This window comes from Crocodylus porosus, unplaced genomic scaffold (genome assembly GCF_001723895.1).
Source record: "Crocodylus porosus isolate Cpor-Errol unplaced genomic scaffold, CroPor_comp1, whole genome shotgun sequence".
NCBI lineage: Eukaryota > Metazoa > Chordata > Crocodylia > Crocodylidae > Crocodylus > Crocodylus porosus.
Window position 1 is genome coordinate 35,029,176 of NW_017728907.1, and position 16,084 is coordinate 35,045,259.

Below are 16,084 nucleotides of genomic sequence, written 5' to 3' on the forward strand. Positions count from 1 at the left end.
TGTATTCACCCACTTAATTGATTGTGTTTGTGCTCTGTGGTTCCATGAGTGAATCACATATAGACTGTAAAGTGGACAATCATTTTGTTTAGCATCTTCACATGTACTTTAAGGGCATCTATCCTTTCAGGTTTTTGTTTCACCATTCTGAAGTGAACAGCCTGGCTGGTATCTCCCATAGCAAGTGTAACACAAACCAGTTCTTGAACCTGTGTTGAAGAGATGCAGGACAGAATAAAGAAGTTTGACAAGAGAGAATGCTTGAAGGCATAGGTGATGTGTGGGGGAAGCATATGTCCTGCCAGATTTCTGCCAATGCTGGGGCATGGGACTGTAACCTGTCCAGAGCCAGCCCCTGGCAGAAGCAGGAACGGGGGTGGTGGTGACAGTGGTGCAGAGTTATGCCCCCCCTAATGTTAACACTTATGTACTGTCAATGCTTGCAGGGGAGAAGAAAGAAGGAAAGCAGAGACTGAGGGGGTGCAAACAATTGCACCTCAGACCCAGAGGTGAGGATATTAGGATAATCTGGGTCTACCTACAATTTTAGGTAAGAGAAATGCAGATTTTTAGGTAGACTGTTGTGGTGAAAATCTTTCTCTTGGTAGCCTTTGTTCCAACTGTTAACATTAAACAGTGCTTTGCTTTGAAAAGGCTCTTTTGAGTCATAGCTCCCAAGAGGAAGATTTATTGGGTAGCCAAATCTAGTCAGCCTACTGACTTCAGTGAGGCTTGGATTAGGCTCCTAGTAACATGTCTCAGCTTTAAAGATTTCTTAGCACTTCTCTCAAAAATTAGTTTTGTGTCCTGGCTAAATCCAACATGAAAACCATCTTTCAAATGTCAGCTGGATGGGTTTTCCATTTTGTGAACTTTTGTGCTGTTCCCTGGGTGCTGTTTAAAATGGCTTCAGCTATCACCATGATATATACTGTATATATTTGCAAATTCTGCTCTGTGACAAGCACACAATCATTCTCACTTGTTTGGAAGAGTTTGGGCCCAAGTTTGAAAAGTCGCTACAGCATGTAGGGATTCGTGGATTAAATTAATCTTTATAAATATACATGGTTACTTATAAGCCTTAAACTGAGTATGCAGGGCTTTTATACCTGAATCTTTCTTCTTATTGATGCTTCCCTTTCAGACTAGAGAAGCATATTACAGCCTGTGCAATATGTGTATTGTCAAGGCATATTGTGGCACTCAAGACACAAATGTCCTTTTATTTTCACTACAGCACTGCATGCAGCACTGACAGCAAAGCGGTTATAAATACAGTATATGCATGTATAATAAATATTGTTGTTTGAAAGTTCTACACACATTGGGCACAGATTTTATTTCACTACATCACAAGATACAATGACAGCAAAGAAGTTTTATCCTCTTAACATAAAGTAAACAACAAACAAACAAACAAAAAATAATCCTGCTGTCAGTATTGTGGATCAGCATTTCCATCCTGGCACAACAGAATCACTTTCATTTCACAAACAGAATTAATAGCAAAGCCACATCTATCCTTAGCACCAAAAGCTTCTATGAAGACTCCTAAAAAAAATCTGTAGACAAATAGTACACATTTTTCACCTGAGCACATCAGAACACAACAAAACACTTCCACTTCCTAGACTACTGTACATGAACTACCACTACAACCAATGTTTTCTGTCAATTTTCTTATCATATACTGTATTTCTCTTTTGCTTCATTTCTAATATCTGTTTTTTCAAATCTTTTTTACCAGTGCCTACTGAGATGGGACACTAGTTTGTAACACAACTTAGTCTAAAACAGATGTAACATTGTGAAAGTGAGAACATTACAGAATTGAAAGTCAGTCATAGCTAAAGCCCCTGCTGGGACTATGTTCTGCCTGAAGTTGATCTCTCTGTCGTCACTAGGTCATCAAAGTTCACAGTCAAGTTTTTCTTAATAACAGCAGGGAGTTAGAGACAGCTAAGATTTTGAGAAGAAAACACCCCAACACTTGCCAACAAAGAAAATCTAATCATTCTTGTTTTTCATCCACAAAACAAACTTGGGAAAGTGAATTTGTGTTATCTCAGTGTAAGAACTGTGTTCTCAATCTTGTAAGAAGTTTGAGTTGTCTCAAACAAGTGATTGATGGAACTATTCATGGACTGAAGTGCTTTCTCAATAGGGATAGATGACTGAATTTGGGCCTATGGGTAAAATGTCCAAAAGTGATTTCGGGGGTGTAGGTTGCAGCTGTATTGGTCTAACAACATAAGCAGACACGGTTCTTTGGGTAAATCTGATATAGTTTATTAGAACAACTCAGATAGTTGGAAAAAATCTTGACAAGCTTTTGGGCACAAACACGGTTCATCAGGCTGAGGAAGCGTCTGCAGATGGTCTGTGCTCTTCCTGGATGGAGTGGCAAAGCAGCCAGAGGCCAGTATGTATACAAGAAAGCCAGTCAGTTAAAATGTAAATTGAGATGGTCAGTAGGTGAGAGACAGGTGGGGGGGAAGGGGTAATGAATGGGGCTATAGTCAAAAGATGAGAGAGAGGAGGGTGGGCGTGGCGGGGAAAGGAATGGGAATAGCTGGTAAAAAAGTGGAGGGTTTACCTGGGGAGTCAGATATCAGGCAGGTTATAATGTGTCAAAAATCCAATGTCTGTCTTTAGTCCATGATTTTTTGTATACAGCAGATTGATTAAGTGAAGTTCATAGGCTTATCTGTGAAAGGTATTTTGTAAATTCCCTTTGAGGTTTAGAACTGAAAGATTGGAGAGAGAGTGGTTTTCTTGTGAGAAATGTGCCCCCACTGGTAATTGGGTATTTTTGTCTTTAATAGATTTTTGGTGTGTGTTCTTTCTAGTGCGTAGCTGTTGTTTGGTCTCTCCTACATATTTTCCATCAGGGCATTTGGTGCACTGGATGGAATATATTACATTTCTGGAGGTGCAGCTCTAAGATCCAGGAATGATACTAGTTCTGTTGTTGGTGGGGGCCTGGTAGTAGTTGTGGGGGTGGTGGAGAGGTGTTGGCAGGTTTTATAATTCTTGTCCAGGCACGGTCTCAAAGCATTTGGTGTGTTTTGGGCCATAGTCAAAAGTGACTTAAGCCTTGTGTGCAACTTACATTTTTAGTCCTATATATGTTTTTTGTGCTAAACAAAAAAAGAAACATTGTACACATTCTGCTGGATCATAGGAACAAAAAATGACGAATATGCTACAAAAAGATTCCTCTGTCAAAGTGGAACTTATTTGTAGAGGGCAGTTTTGTAGCACCACATGTAACATGTAGTACCCTAGCTCACCACAGTCCCCTGTCCTCCCTCCCCCACTTCAAAGGGTAGTTAGGGAGAGCTGATGGTTTTGACAGCCTACCACAGGGAGATGTGGAAGAGCCCCACTGGATCCCTGCTGTCATTTCACCACTAGATCACCGGCAAGAGCTGGTGAAAATGTTGAAATGTTTACTTTCAGAAAAAAAGGCCTAATTTATCAAAGAAACAGCTGGGCAAAAGCATTTGGTCAGATCGAGGTGTTGTTCTGAGGCATGCAGTGTATTTTTTGGGGTGGTATCTGGTTGCTGTCGCTTTAGGCTGTTGGGATCTGTGGGTTCTGGAAGGTTAATGCTGCAAGCCGTCTTCTAGATTCCAAAGGTGACATAGGAAGAAACAACTCGGAGCCATGTTCAGTGGTGAAAGCTCACAAAGGTTTACTGTCCTTTGCCAGTATACCAGGTGGCCTGATTAACAGTCTGTCCAACTTAGTGAAGCTTGTCCTTGAAAGGTGAAGACCCTGTGTATTGTTCACGTTCCCCTAAGTCTTCTAAAAGAGACAGGTCTCACAACCCTTGTATTTTAATATGCATCCCCTCAAGCTCCCTGTCCTGTACCAATTCTTATCTCTCTCTCTTCATTTTTACTTGTTTCATCTGCAAGGTTTACACACCTACACTTTGCTTCTTGTTATCTCTGTCTCATTAGTGAGTTCTTACTTTTTACATGCGTCCTGGAGGTTTTCAGCTGCTATTTTCATATTTCCTTCTTTGAATCACTGTCTTTTACTTATTAGTGTGTTTTTCTATTTTTTTTTCTTTCTTATCAGGTCATGCAGTGGTCATGAGACTCCTTTCTCCCATATTGCTTTTTGGCACCATTGCTTGCTACAGCTTAACATAACTATGGCCTTGCATAAATGAAACTCCTACACTAGGTAAGAAATGTCTAGAATCTGAGCCAAGTGGAACAAGTGAAAGGAGAATCTACAAAGCAAGACCTCATCTGTTCTAGGAAAGTGCCATTCTTTTAGTCAAATAGTAGGACTGTGCGAAGCTTCGGTCGCTGATTCAATTCGGCAGAGATTCGGTCTGATTTGGTAGCCAAATTTCTAAATCTGTATTGAAATGAGGAGACCCCTTAATCTCTCAAAATCAAATATGTACCCTCTGAATTGATTCAGAAAGATTTGATGATTTGGACATAGACATAGCTTTAAGTGTTTTTTCTACATGCCTCAAGGTACCAGGTGGCTCATGAATGCTGAGATGGGGCAGATGGAGCATCCCACAGGAGCGTGGGAGGGTCCCCAGTACATCTGGCAGCAGACCCAGAAGTGGATCAGAAGCACTTCCGGTCCACTTCCAGGTCCACTGGGGAGCGTGCGGGGTGCTGCCCCCAAGTCTCTTTCCCGCCTGCCCCCCTGGCTCTGTTACTGGTGCCTCCTGGGTCTGGGGGGGGCACCCAGGATCCTCCTGTGGCCAATGACCGATAATCATCATTAGCAGACCCAGAAATGGACCAGAAGTACTTCTGATCCACTTCCAGGTTTGCCATTGAGCACATGGGGGGCCTATGGGACACTCCATCTACCCCACAATCACAGTGTTCACATGTCGTGCCTGGTACCTTGAAGGTTGTAGAAAAAACATTTAAAGCTGTGTCTGTGGCTGAATTGCTGATTCTCCAAATCAGCATTGAATCTTCAGATTTGGATTCGGCCAAATGGAATCGGGGACATGGATCTGAATCAACAAATCAAATCACTGTCCCTAGTTTGGGCCGAATCTGAATTGAATACAGCCCGTTTTGGACACCCGTACTGAATAGATGGTAAGGATGATATTTTACCTCCACTGAAATCAATGGCAAAACTCCTACTGGGTTCCAGGAGGGGCTATGATTCACCCTGAATGTCTCAAATGACACTGATGCAAATTCTCTATTAAATATGCTTAAACTGGTTTAACCTTCACTTAATTAGCTGAATTAAACAAAAATTGATTCAGTTAAACCAGTGAAATATTTTCTTGTATAAAGAAGCCTCAAGAGAAGTGGTCCTTTAAATCATGGTGAGGACTGTGTCCATTTAAGGGAATGTTTTGTGATGCCAATGGGTGAAGGAGGGGTAGAGAGGGAGAAGAGAGAGAACTAAAGCATTGCTTCCAATGTTACGCTGGAAAAACCTGGCAAAATCCACAGTCAATTATATTCAGGCAGTGTCACACTCCCTTAGCAGCTAATGGAACCACAAGGCACAATGCCAAAGGAGTCAGCAGTCTGGCAGGTTTCTAAATACTGATTCAGAGAGTGCACGACAGGCCATTTGTACCATATGGCACTCAAGAATTAATTCAGGAAAGGCTGCTGGACATCCAGGGAGATCAATGTTGAAATGCCATTTAGAAGGGAAACGTCAACTCAAGTGGCAAAAGTCCATAAAATCATGCAAACTCCAGAGGCCAAGAGATGGGAAGAGAAATTGAGGAGCAGGGAGTCTGCCACTGTTTCTGAATATCTGCATTTACTCCATAGTCATTTCCCACCTTCATTTACTTCAGCTCACTCTTATGAAGTTGGTGTTACAAAATGTATTTAAGTGGTTCTTGCCAGAGGCACCTGCTGTGGTCAGTGAATTTTATTTGCACTAGTAGAGGCTAATATGACTCTGGCATACTGGTCACTCTGTGTCATTGACCCTTTGTCAAGGGTCCAGTAAAGCAGCTTTGCATTGTCTCAGCATTACCAAGTCTTATCAAGAAATGAGCAGTGCATCATGTTAAAAAAATATAAAAACTTCAGAGGTAGCATACTGTGTCCATAGTCCATCTAGAATGATATTCTGTGCCTGATAGCAGCAGGAGAGGATGCTTCAGACTTAAGGCTTGCAGACTGGATCTGACCCATGGAGATCTGGTACAAGGGATTGGTCTCATGGAGCTATGCTTTGCACATTGACGGGGCAGCAGTGCTCCCCTCCACTGCCAAGCCAGTTGCTCTGCATTGTCTGAGCTTACCTCTGCTGCAGAGGGGCTGGAGGGAAGGGGAGAGGTAAAGACTTCTGGTCCAGAGTGATGGCCAGGTCATAAGCTCTGGCCCATGCTGGCAAAAGGCTGCCAACCTCAGCTTTGGAGAGGCCGGGACAGTGTAAGACCGAGGTATATCTAGAGTGATCTATACCTTTCCATGCTCTGCCTGGCATCCACCATCATTGGTTCTGCATTTAACACATACCATTCTGCAATTAGCCCAGGAAAATAAGCGTGATCCTGAGTGATGTTGAACACTTGCTACAGGCCTCACAGACAATGTCTGATATTTTTGCCAGGTGTTAAGCGCCCTCAACTTTCAGCAGTCTTAGTGAGAGTTTAGGGGCTCAGGACCTTGTAGAGTTGGGATCTTGGCCTGCTGTTGATTGGCATAACTGTGTAGAAGTCAACAGATCTGGCTCAAATCGGTCTTCCATTGGTGAGTGTGTTTTACTCCTGCATCGTGGAACACAACTCACACTTTTGTGCAAATAACATACTAGAATTAATAATAAAAAACCTTTCCCTGAGTAGTTTTTAATTTACCTTCTGGTTTTAATAAATATCTCTTGTCACAATCATTGATTTCCCATTTTTATAGAAATGCAGTGCTTCAGAAATACGGAGTCATTCTCTTATTCACACAGGTGCCAGCATTCTAAATGATAGACCATCAGTTATTGGCAGTGTGACTATGTGTTAAAATTAGATAGCAAACAAGCAAACAAACAAACAAAAAATCCCCCAAACCAACCCCCACCCCAAACCAAACAACAACAAAACCAAAAACAAACAGACCAGGAATGTTGTTTATCCACCACCATCTTATATACAGAATACAGACTCACCAGGAACTTAAACAGTTGCACCAGGTCAGGATGGTAATGTCTTGTGCACCCTGTCCCTTATGTCGGTCAGTACCAGATGCTTGAGTGGAAAGCATAAAGCTCCAGATGGCAGATCATTGTAAAATGGTGTAAACTGTCACAGCTCCAGTGATCTCAACTAAATGCTTTAGGTGTACTGTAGGGTGGCCAGAGCTCCACTACTTTTTTATGAACGTATCCTGTCTACCAGTACTATCTGTTCCTTTCTCAAAGCATCTTAACATTTTTACTATGGCTGCAGAATGAATAGTTACTTTGGTTGACGCTATCCATACTGATGACTTTGGGTCTCGTTTCTCAGTGACTGTAAGTAATTTCATTCCTCCACTCTTTATGAATGAATAGTTCAAATGATTCTTTATATGGGTGGAGATATGACCTCGCACATGTTCACATTTGTCATGGCAGTGCCTAATTTTCTATCATTTCAATATAAATGCATGCCAGGATTGAGCCTTGCATGCTAGCATCAGGTCCTGAGGCATTGCATTGCCCCTGCCTGGCCCTGTGCATCAGGACTGGGCCCCATGCTGCCATGTGCACCTGATCTAGCATACCAGGCCATGGACCTGTGGCAAACCCTGCAGGCCAGGTGACATGGCACTAGGTACCAGATCTGGTTCACAAGCCAGGGGTTGAGCACACATGCTCTAAAGCAAGTGGGACCTGTGTACTTCCACTTATTCTAGCCACAGCATTGCCTTCTTTTTTGAGATATGTTCCACAAAAACTAAAAAACAAAGGACATGTGAATGTAGCCATATAGGTTAAGGAGAAAAAATAATAACCCCAGATTGTACAATGTCAGGTTAAAGCACTAAGGAATGTATGAAGTGGAAAGATATATGTTTGCAACACTGCTTGATCAGTGCCTCAAGGACAGAAGTGACACCATACTTCTACCTAGCACTGACAGAAATCGCTGGAAGGGATGTGTTCTTACAGACAAAGTGCTTAAGGCCATCTTATCTTCCTCTTCCTTCTTCAGAGCTTCCAAGCCAAATACATCTCATGTAGTTTACTGGCTTCCTGAAACACCTTTAACTTCAAAAGAATCTGAAACATCTATCTTGATCTTTAACGGTACTGGCAATAGCAAAAGTTGTACTCAAATTTCTTCATCTACGCAGTGGATGAACTGCCTGGGTCTTTTCTGATTGCACTAGCGTACTGTAGATCTTTATGAGCAAACTAAATCTGCTTCTGCATCAGTAGAAAAGAGAAATCTATCAGTGGTGGGGGAGGACCCTCTTAAATTAGCTGATGGAGTTGTTAGTTTCAGTGCCTCAGGTGTCTGCCACTTGCTGCTTACTCAGACTGGTTTTTCACGACTGCTTATAGTGGTGGGGATGTGGTGGCAGAGTAAAAAGTGTCTTGTGGTGGCTCAAGAGCTGTGCATTTAAGCCTCTGAATCTGAGGAAAAAGGCCATGCTGTAAATAGGAACCAAGTTCCTTGGGCTGGGAAGTCAAATGAAGCTAGGTATGATGCTATCCACATAAGTTCCTTGTGTGCTGTTGTCCAAGAAACTGGTGTGCCTTAACCATGCTGGTCCAGTGGGCCACTAGGCAGGTGAGCACCTTTTAAGTTGGTAGCATTCTTACAAAAATCTTTTTTTTTAAATAGAACTGATTCTGGACAAAGCTGTGTGAACTAATGGAAGGATAGGAGGTTCACTTTTGGACTTTTGTTCAGTGATTTATATGGGCAATTCTAAAATACTTGAGGGCCTCCATCCCTCTCTCTGCAACCCTAGCTTCCAAACTTTTATCCTACAAAAGCCAACCCTATCCTCTCACTCTTTAATTAAATAACAATATCTCTTGGTCTCTCTTGCTCCTTGCAGCCTGTCAATACGTCTCCTATATCCCAATGACCTTCAAGCAATCATGACTCCTGAAATCCCTTCCTCTCTTTCATCATGAAGCTTTATAATAGCCTTAACTTCTTTTTGTCTCTTCATGGTTTTCCAACAAACTCCTGTCATCACCCAAGCAACAGGGAATTTTACTCCATTGTAGGATCCAGTTCCGGCGTTTAAACAATCTGGAAGAATTCTCCCAGGTTTTTTCTACTGGTAGAAAAACTTACATGGAGATGCCTTAACAGACATTTGAATGATGAACCTTTTGAAGAACAGATGCTGATGCTGTGAAGCCAGGGGTCCCCTTTGCATACATCTCAGTGTGATCTGCAGGTTTCTTCAGTCTGACTGGCAACAAATAGCAGTAGTGCACCCCCAGTCAGCTCACCCAGACTGCCTGTGTCTTCCTGTAGCACAATGTGGAGATTGTGAAGGGGGCATGTTCTGTTCCCTGCTTGGCTGAAGCATCAGAGTCCAGTGAGCTACATACTGTCTTCTTGGAGCACGGGCGACTGGAGCCACCTTAGGGGAGGCACGTGCCCCCCCAGCAACCAGTCTGCAAACAAGGGGTAGTGGTCCCCCCACAGCTGATCATGCTGACCAGGAAGCAGCCATGGTGCTCCCAGAACTGGCTGCAGTGCTCCATCCCATGCTTCCACTCCCCAGCTGGTGCTTGCTGGGGGTGGGGCGTACTGGCACTCCCGCCTGCCCCCCCACCCAGTGCCTAAGTGGGGGGTGAGGCCTGTTAGGGGGTGCACCAGCACTTTCAGGGGGTGCACGTGCACCTCCATGTACCCCCTTTATGTGTCATCACTGCCTTGGGGGGTGGGGAGCAAAGCACGCTGGGATATCGGAGAAGTATACTGTACATTCTCTTGCATGAGAACATATATAAACATTTGCTCTTGCAAGAGAAACTCGCCTTGAAGTTACTTAATCCTGGAGTGGATTCTCAGCTTATTTTTCTTTTGGAGAGGAAAATCCTGAACACCTGTACACTTGAGGTTTCTCTTGGAAGAGCAGCGCCTCTCCCCCGTAAAAAATGAATGTTCATACATGGCCACTGCCCACCTCTAGATATTTTGTTCTTAATACCTATTCTGTTGTTTTACTACAGGTATTTACAGATACAAAGTCAGTGATAAGGTCCCTTTTCTTTCCTTCTTTAAAGGTAAGTGCAATGCTTTCCCCTTTACCAGTCTTTACACAGTTCCTCAGTTTTGGGTGACTTTTTAGGAATAATGATTTGTATTTTGATAAGTCCATCTTCAATCAAACTGCATCTGATTTGAGTATTATCACTTTTTGCAAGAAGTTTGCTATCTGCCTATTATTGACAGTTCTCTCAGCAAGATCTTTTTTTTGTCTTAATGCAACTGTTTTCTTATTTTGATTTTTTTATAAGGAATTTAAGCTCCTCCATTTGCGAGTCAGTATCCCTGTGCCTATCTTCTTCTTTGCGTTTCTTTTTTCCCCAATATATTTGTAGAAGCCTCTTTTTATTCCTTTGAACACTTTTATCTAGCTTTGATTCCTTCTGCTTTACTTTCTGTTTTGTAAGCCTTAACTGAGTCTTCATATTCTGAGTCTTCCATTGACTTTAATTGTGGCAAGATTGAGCCGTTACTCAGACAAGTATTTTCACTAATGGTCTAAAAGAAACACTCTCCACTTAAGCAAAAGAGAAACTGAGTTTTGGATTAAAAAATGGCAGAGTGGATTTTGAGCTACAGAGCAAGAAGAGAGGAGTTTCTATTTAATGCAAATGCCACTGCATGGATTTTCAGCATTCAGAATGAGCACTCTGCAATGGAAGATGAAAAATAGTGGGGTGGGGGGTGGAATCACTGCATATAGTGCAGTAGTACACTGTGATAGGACTCATCCCTCTATGGTCACAAGAGGAATACTGACTAGAGAGCTGTTTCATGGTAGAACAACCCCTCCATGAATGTTGCTGTAGACCTACACACACACTCTTCAGCTCACCCAGTGCTTCATCCATGACTAGTCCCATGACGATTCCTTGTAGTGCTGAGGTCCACAGCCTGTGGGGATATGCTCCATTTACTTCTCCTTAAAATTAGTTTGAGAAATTGACCAGTCAAAACCAAATTGATTACTTAACCCACAAAACATTGGTCAAACATTGCCAAATAATGTAAAAATGTTCAAATATTTTTAAAGCATTAATTTATTAGAACAGTTACAAAATAGATATTTATACATAATTATAAAAAAGTTACTTCACTGAGCTATTTTTAACTCAGAAAAATGTGAAACACGATGAAATGAAATGCTAAAAAATTAAGAATAAAATTAAGAATAATTATTAGCAATTTTAGTATTTAAATGTGAACATTATTGAAGGTTGAAGAGTTACACAAGAAAGTAAATGAAATTAAGTTTCATCCAAATCAGACAAAAAAACAACAAACTTATTGACATTTCATTGATTCCCCATTATACCCTATGGCCGGATCTCCGAAGCGGCTTTGGAGCTGCTTCGGCTGGATCAAAGCGGGAACCCAGTCTGGAGCTCTGGATAGGATCCCTGGCATCCAAAGTGGCCGGATCCGAAGTCGGATCAAATAGCTGCCTACTTGCACAGGCCTAGTGTCAACTCTTTTGAGTCAACTGATGAGATCACACTCTATTTTCTTTTATGACTGAATAGTCTACTGCTTGCTTTATGATTTGTTGCTGTTGACAGAATGGATTGATTGCTTTCCAGTTCTTTAAAATTTGTAACAGCCAATATCTGATCCCAAGCTGCATCACAGCTATCATCAGAAAGAGCTCGCCCTTGGAAGAGTGGGTCAAGAAGGAAGGTGACATTATGTACAGGAGCAATCACTTGATATTTTTTGTGTGGTGGTGCTGTGGCTATCATTTTTTTGTTTGTGAGTTTTGTTTAGTATTCTCACAACTATGTTTCTTAATGTTCAGGAATTAATTCTTGACATCAGAAAATGGAGGACTGTCATCTTCCATATTCTGAATTGCCTGAGGTATGGATTCAGTTATGAAATGCATTTTGTGCATATCATGTAAAAAAAGGTGCTATGAAGAACGTCACCGTGGTTTAGTTGGGGGTATATTTGGCTACCTCTTTAACAGCACCTGACTGAAATGTAGTCTTGCATATTTGAAGAGGTTGAGAAATGTAATAGAAGGTATCCATTGAGTACAATGAGGTTTATTCAGCGTGGCTGGAAATGATTGCAGCATTAAATTATACTCAAGTATGGTTCCTGCCACTTTTTTGGTTTTTTTGAAAAACTTGACATTGGTTTTCACTTTTGACACATGATAAGAAACTTGTCATATCATCAATATCACTAGTAAAGAGCTGCATCATATGGACAGCACTTCCATAACACAGCTGGACACCTATTACAGAATTCAACAAATGTTCTCAATTCTATCTACTTGTCACATAGTCAGAAAATCAGGACTTCCCCTTAGTTTTGAGTTTTTCCAGTGTGTTTCTAGAAAATAACTTCCATGCAAATGATTTGTTTTTTCCCTGACTTTCTGTAATTCATTAATATCCATCATTCTTGCTGGAATGCAAATCTCTAGATTATGAAGATCCTCTTTTATTACAGTTAATTCAGTTCTGTTTCAGGGGGTGCCTCGCCATAGCAGCATAGCCCGAGCAGGGTTCCCCGGAGGAGAGCAGAAGGGTGGGGAGCCCCGAGCCCACAGCAAGCAGCCCACATCTGCCCCCACTCCATGCACTAATCTGGGGGGCACATGCCCCACTTCATTCCCCTCCCTGGGAGTGCATGCAGTGGCAAGGAGCTGCCCCACCCTGTCCCCTGGATGAGCCATCTGTGCCTCTGTCCTGCTCCCTGCCCTGGCTCCAGGCTTCGCACACTGCCCTGGCTGGGCAGTGGCCCCAGGCCCAGCCTCTGCCCCACTCCCTCCCTCATTGTGGGGGCCTCAATTTGCCACCCCCCAGACTTACCTGCAGGCAGCTGGGGGAGCTGCTCTCCACTGCTTCCTGGGGCTGTATTCCTGGCCACTTGCATCCTGCTTCTCTCAGCCCCTTCCAGGCTGAAGCTCTGCCAGCTTGCAAGGGGAAACCCACTGTTTCCCACATTTTTCTGCATTGAATGGAAAACCCAGATCCTTGCATGATACTGGGAATCTGGGACAAATGCTATCCAAGAGTCATGCAGTCCGGGACTAGGACTTGATGTTCCCATTTTGGGGCTGTCCCACTCAGTTAGGGACAAGTAGTTCACACTACTCTCTTCCTATGGGGGCCCAGGGCCCTCAGGCCCCCATGTACTTGGTGCCTATGCTCTTGCTGCACTTGTGCATGAAGTTCTTGACAATATTATTTGTCCTGTCTCTACCTTCAGTTCCTTCCTGCGGTTCCACAGACGTCTTGGGCCAGGTTCTTCACTGTACAGTCAGTCTACCTGGTGTTTGCTTCTATGTTCTTTCTGGTCACTCCAGTTCACTACTTATTGGGTCAGGCTAGTTCCTGTCATTAGTCTGTTCTCAGAGTGTTGCTTCTATCTTACCAGTGTCAGATTCCCTACTGTGGTTGATTAGGATGGAAAACTCCAGAGACATTATCTCCTCTGATCTTCTTACTTATCCTAATTATCATTTTTCCCCTACTTTTCTTGAGACTTCTTCCACTGTTAGCCCATCTGGCCCCAGTTTCCAGCGTATCTGACGGTATGTACATTGTGCTTCATCTGACCTGACCTCCTTGCTTGCATTATGCTGCACTATGCTGTCCAAGATCCTCCAGCTTCTCTTTCAAAAGGAAAATACAGCTACGCTTTATTAAAAAACCCCCAAATGAACAAACCACAGCCCTCCAAAATTGTAACATTGCACATCATCTGCACCTGTACCTTTAGGAGTCTATAACCTAGCTTATGTTGTTTATTGTAGGTAAGGTGTCCATTTCTGAGCCTGTTAGTGCCAGGACACTTTGTTACCTTCTCCTCTGTAGGTGCAATGTAATTCGCCCTGTTGGTTTGGCTCTCTGCCTGTTCCTTGGTTACAGGGCTTTCTCAGGAGGAGAGCTATCAGCTATCTACTAAGCTCTGCCACATCCTGATCAGTAATAAATCACACCTTGTCCTCTTCTATTTGGGGGGCATCAAAGGCATCAAAACAAAGAATATGGCCAATCAAACAATCAATCTTATTTTCAACTATCACTCAGCATACAGTATCTGAAGTTATTTTTGTACCAGCACAGATGGCACTTCTGCTGCTGTTCTCAGTTGACTAACAGCTTTCCATTGCAAAAGTGACCTTGGGAAAAGAGATTGCAAAGCAAAACAAATTCACATGGAATTGGGAAACTCAAATCCTACCCATATTTTGCCTGTGATTAAAGGAAACTCAACCTAGACCTGCCTAGAGACAGGATTTCTCCTGACTGCCTCCAGCAGAAGGTGTAGTATGCAGATAGCCTAGACACAAAGTCACAGAGCTTGAGTTTTGGTGTCACCAACCTCTTTACAGAGCACTGCTTGATTGGATTCAGAGTTTCACATGTGTGTAATTTTGTTTGCTTCAAGCTTGTATGCATGTAACAGAATCTACTTTTCTTCTTGCTCTGTGTACTCCCCTAATACCAGCTTTCATCTCTATGTCCACATTATCTGGCAATAGATAGAATGAAAGCTTTTGCCTTTGCACCTCCATGTCCTCGACTAGCCTTATTGGATTTCCATGCTTGTCAAATTGGTGTCTTGGCTTAAAGTCTGTCTATTTGGGCTTTCCTGTACACTTTCATGCATCTCTTCCTTTGTTACTGTTAATCTCTGCAGCCATATCATTTAACTTGGTAAACAAAGCATCTTGGGATACTGCATGTACTTAATACAATGATGCATGCCTCACAGAATGTTGGGCTGCACCCAGGGCAGGTGGTTTTAGAACAATAACATTTTGCTGCTTTGCTAACAACGAGGAAATCAAATCTAAAATTGTGACGCTTTTTCAGGCCAGAAGGAATTCCAAATGGATGCCTGAGTTCTGCTGTATTGTGACATATTGCAGGATATTCCTAGGAGTTCTCTTCTTAGGTAAGCCTTATAAAGCAAGGCAGAAACTAAACATCAGTTGGCAGTTAGGCCAAATTTTGTTTATAAAAATTGCTACTCAAACTCCCAAATGAAAATAAATATATAAAAGTACGCAAAAATATAAATTCTAACAAATTTTATATGATTTGAATAATGGAAAATGTTAATTGAATAAGTTCCAATTGCTTTTTAGACAGCGGGTATTTCACTAAACTTTAATTTATTTCCCCTTCGGAAGATCTGCTATAATGTATGATTGCTTATGTAGAGGATACAATAGTTTGCATAAAAAATGGAACTGGAGGCATTTTGACTATTCTATGGTACTGAAACCTCATTTATCATTTAAAATGTACATCTCTTTCAAATTCCTAAATTCTTTTTTACAGAACAGTAAGCTTAGGCTATGAGTCTGGATTTATGCAGTTGTTCCTGGAATTGGTTTTGAAAGTACTGTACAATAAAAACTTGATTACAGGACTGCAACTACTTGTCCTGAAGGAAATGAAATCACTCTTTGTTTTGTAAAGGTGGTTAACCTAAAGGTAGAAAACACCGCTTGGAATATTTTGCAAATTCACATTTATGTTTGTTGATTCCATATTAAACAGAATAACCAAGCATGCTGAAGGTAAAGCCCTCATTTAATTAACCCTCTTGGTGTAGTACCATGTGATTAAATGTGACTGAGCTGCTCCTTGGGGTTTCTGCTACTGAAAATACTAACAATAATCATTTGTTTTGTTTTTATATTTAAACACATTATTGCATAGCTTGGTGCAGAGATAATTACCAATTTTATCTCCTGTGTTTTTCTAATGTTCATTAATAACAATAAAGGGTTGTAGGTTAAAAACTCATTTAATTGCCTTTATGTTAATGACATTATGAATAGCCTGAGCTACAAGATTCTAATTCTGTCCAGTATCCTGTTTCTCAGTAAAGCCCCAGGAGAGCTGCTCATTTTATCAGCAT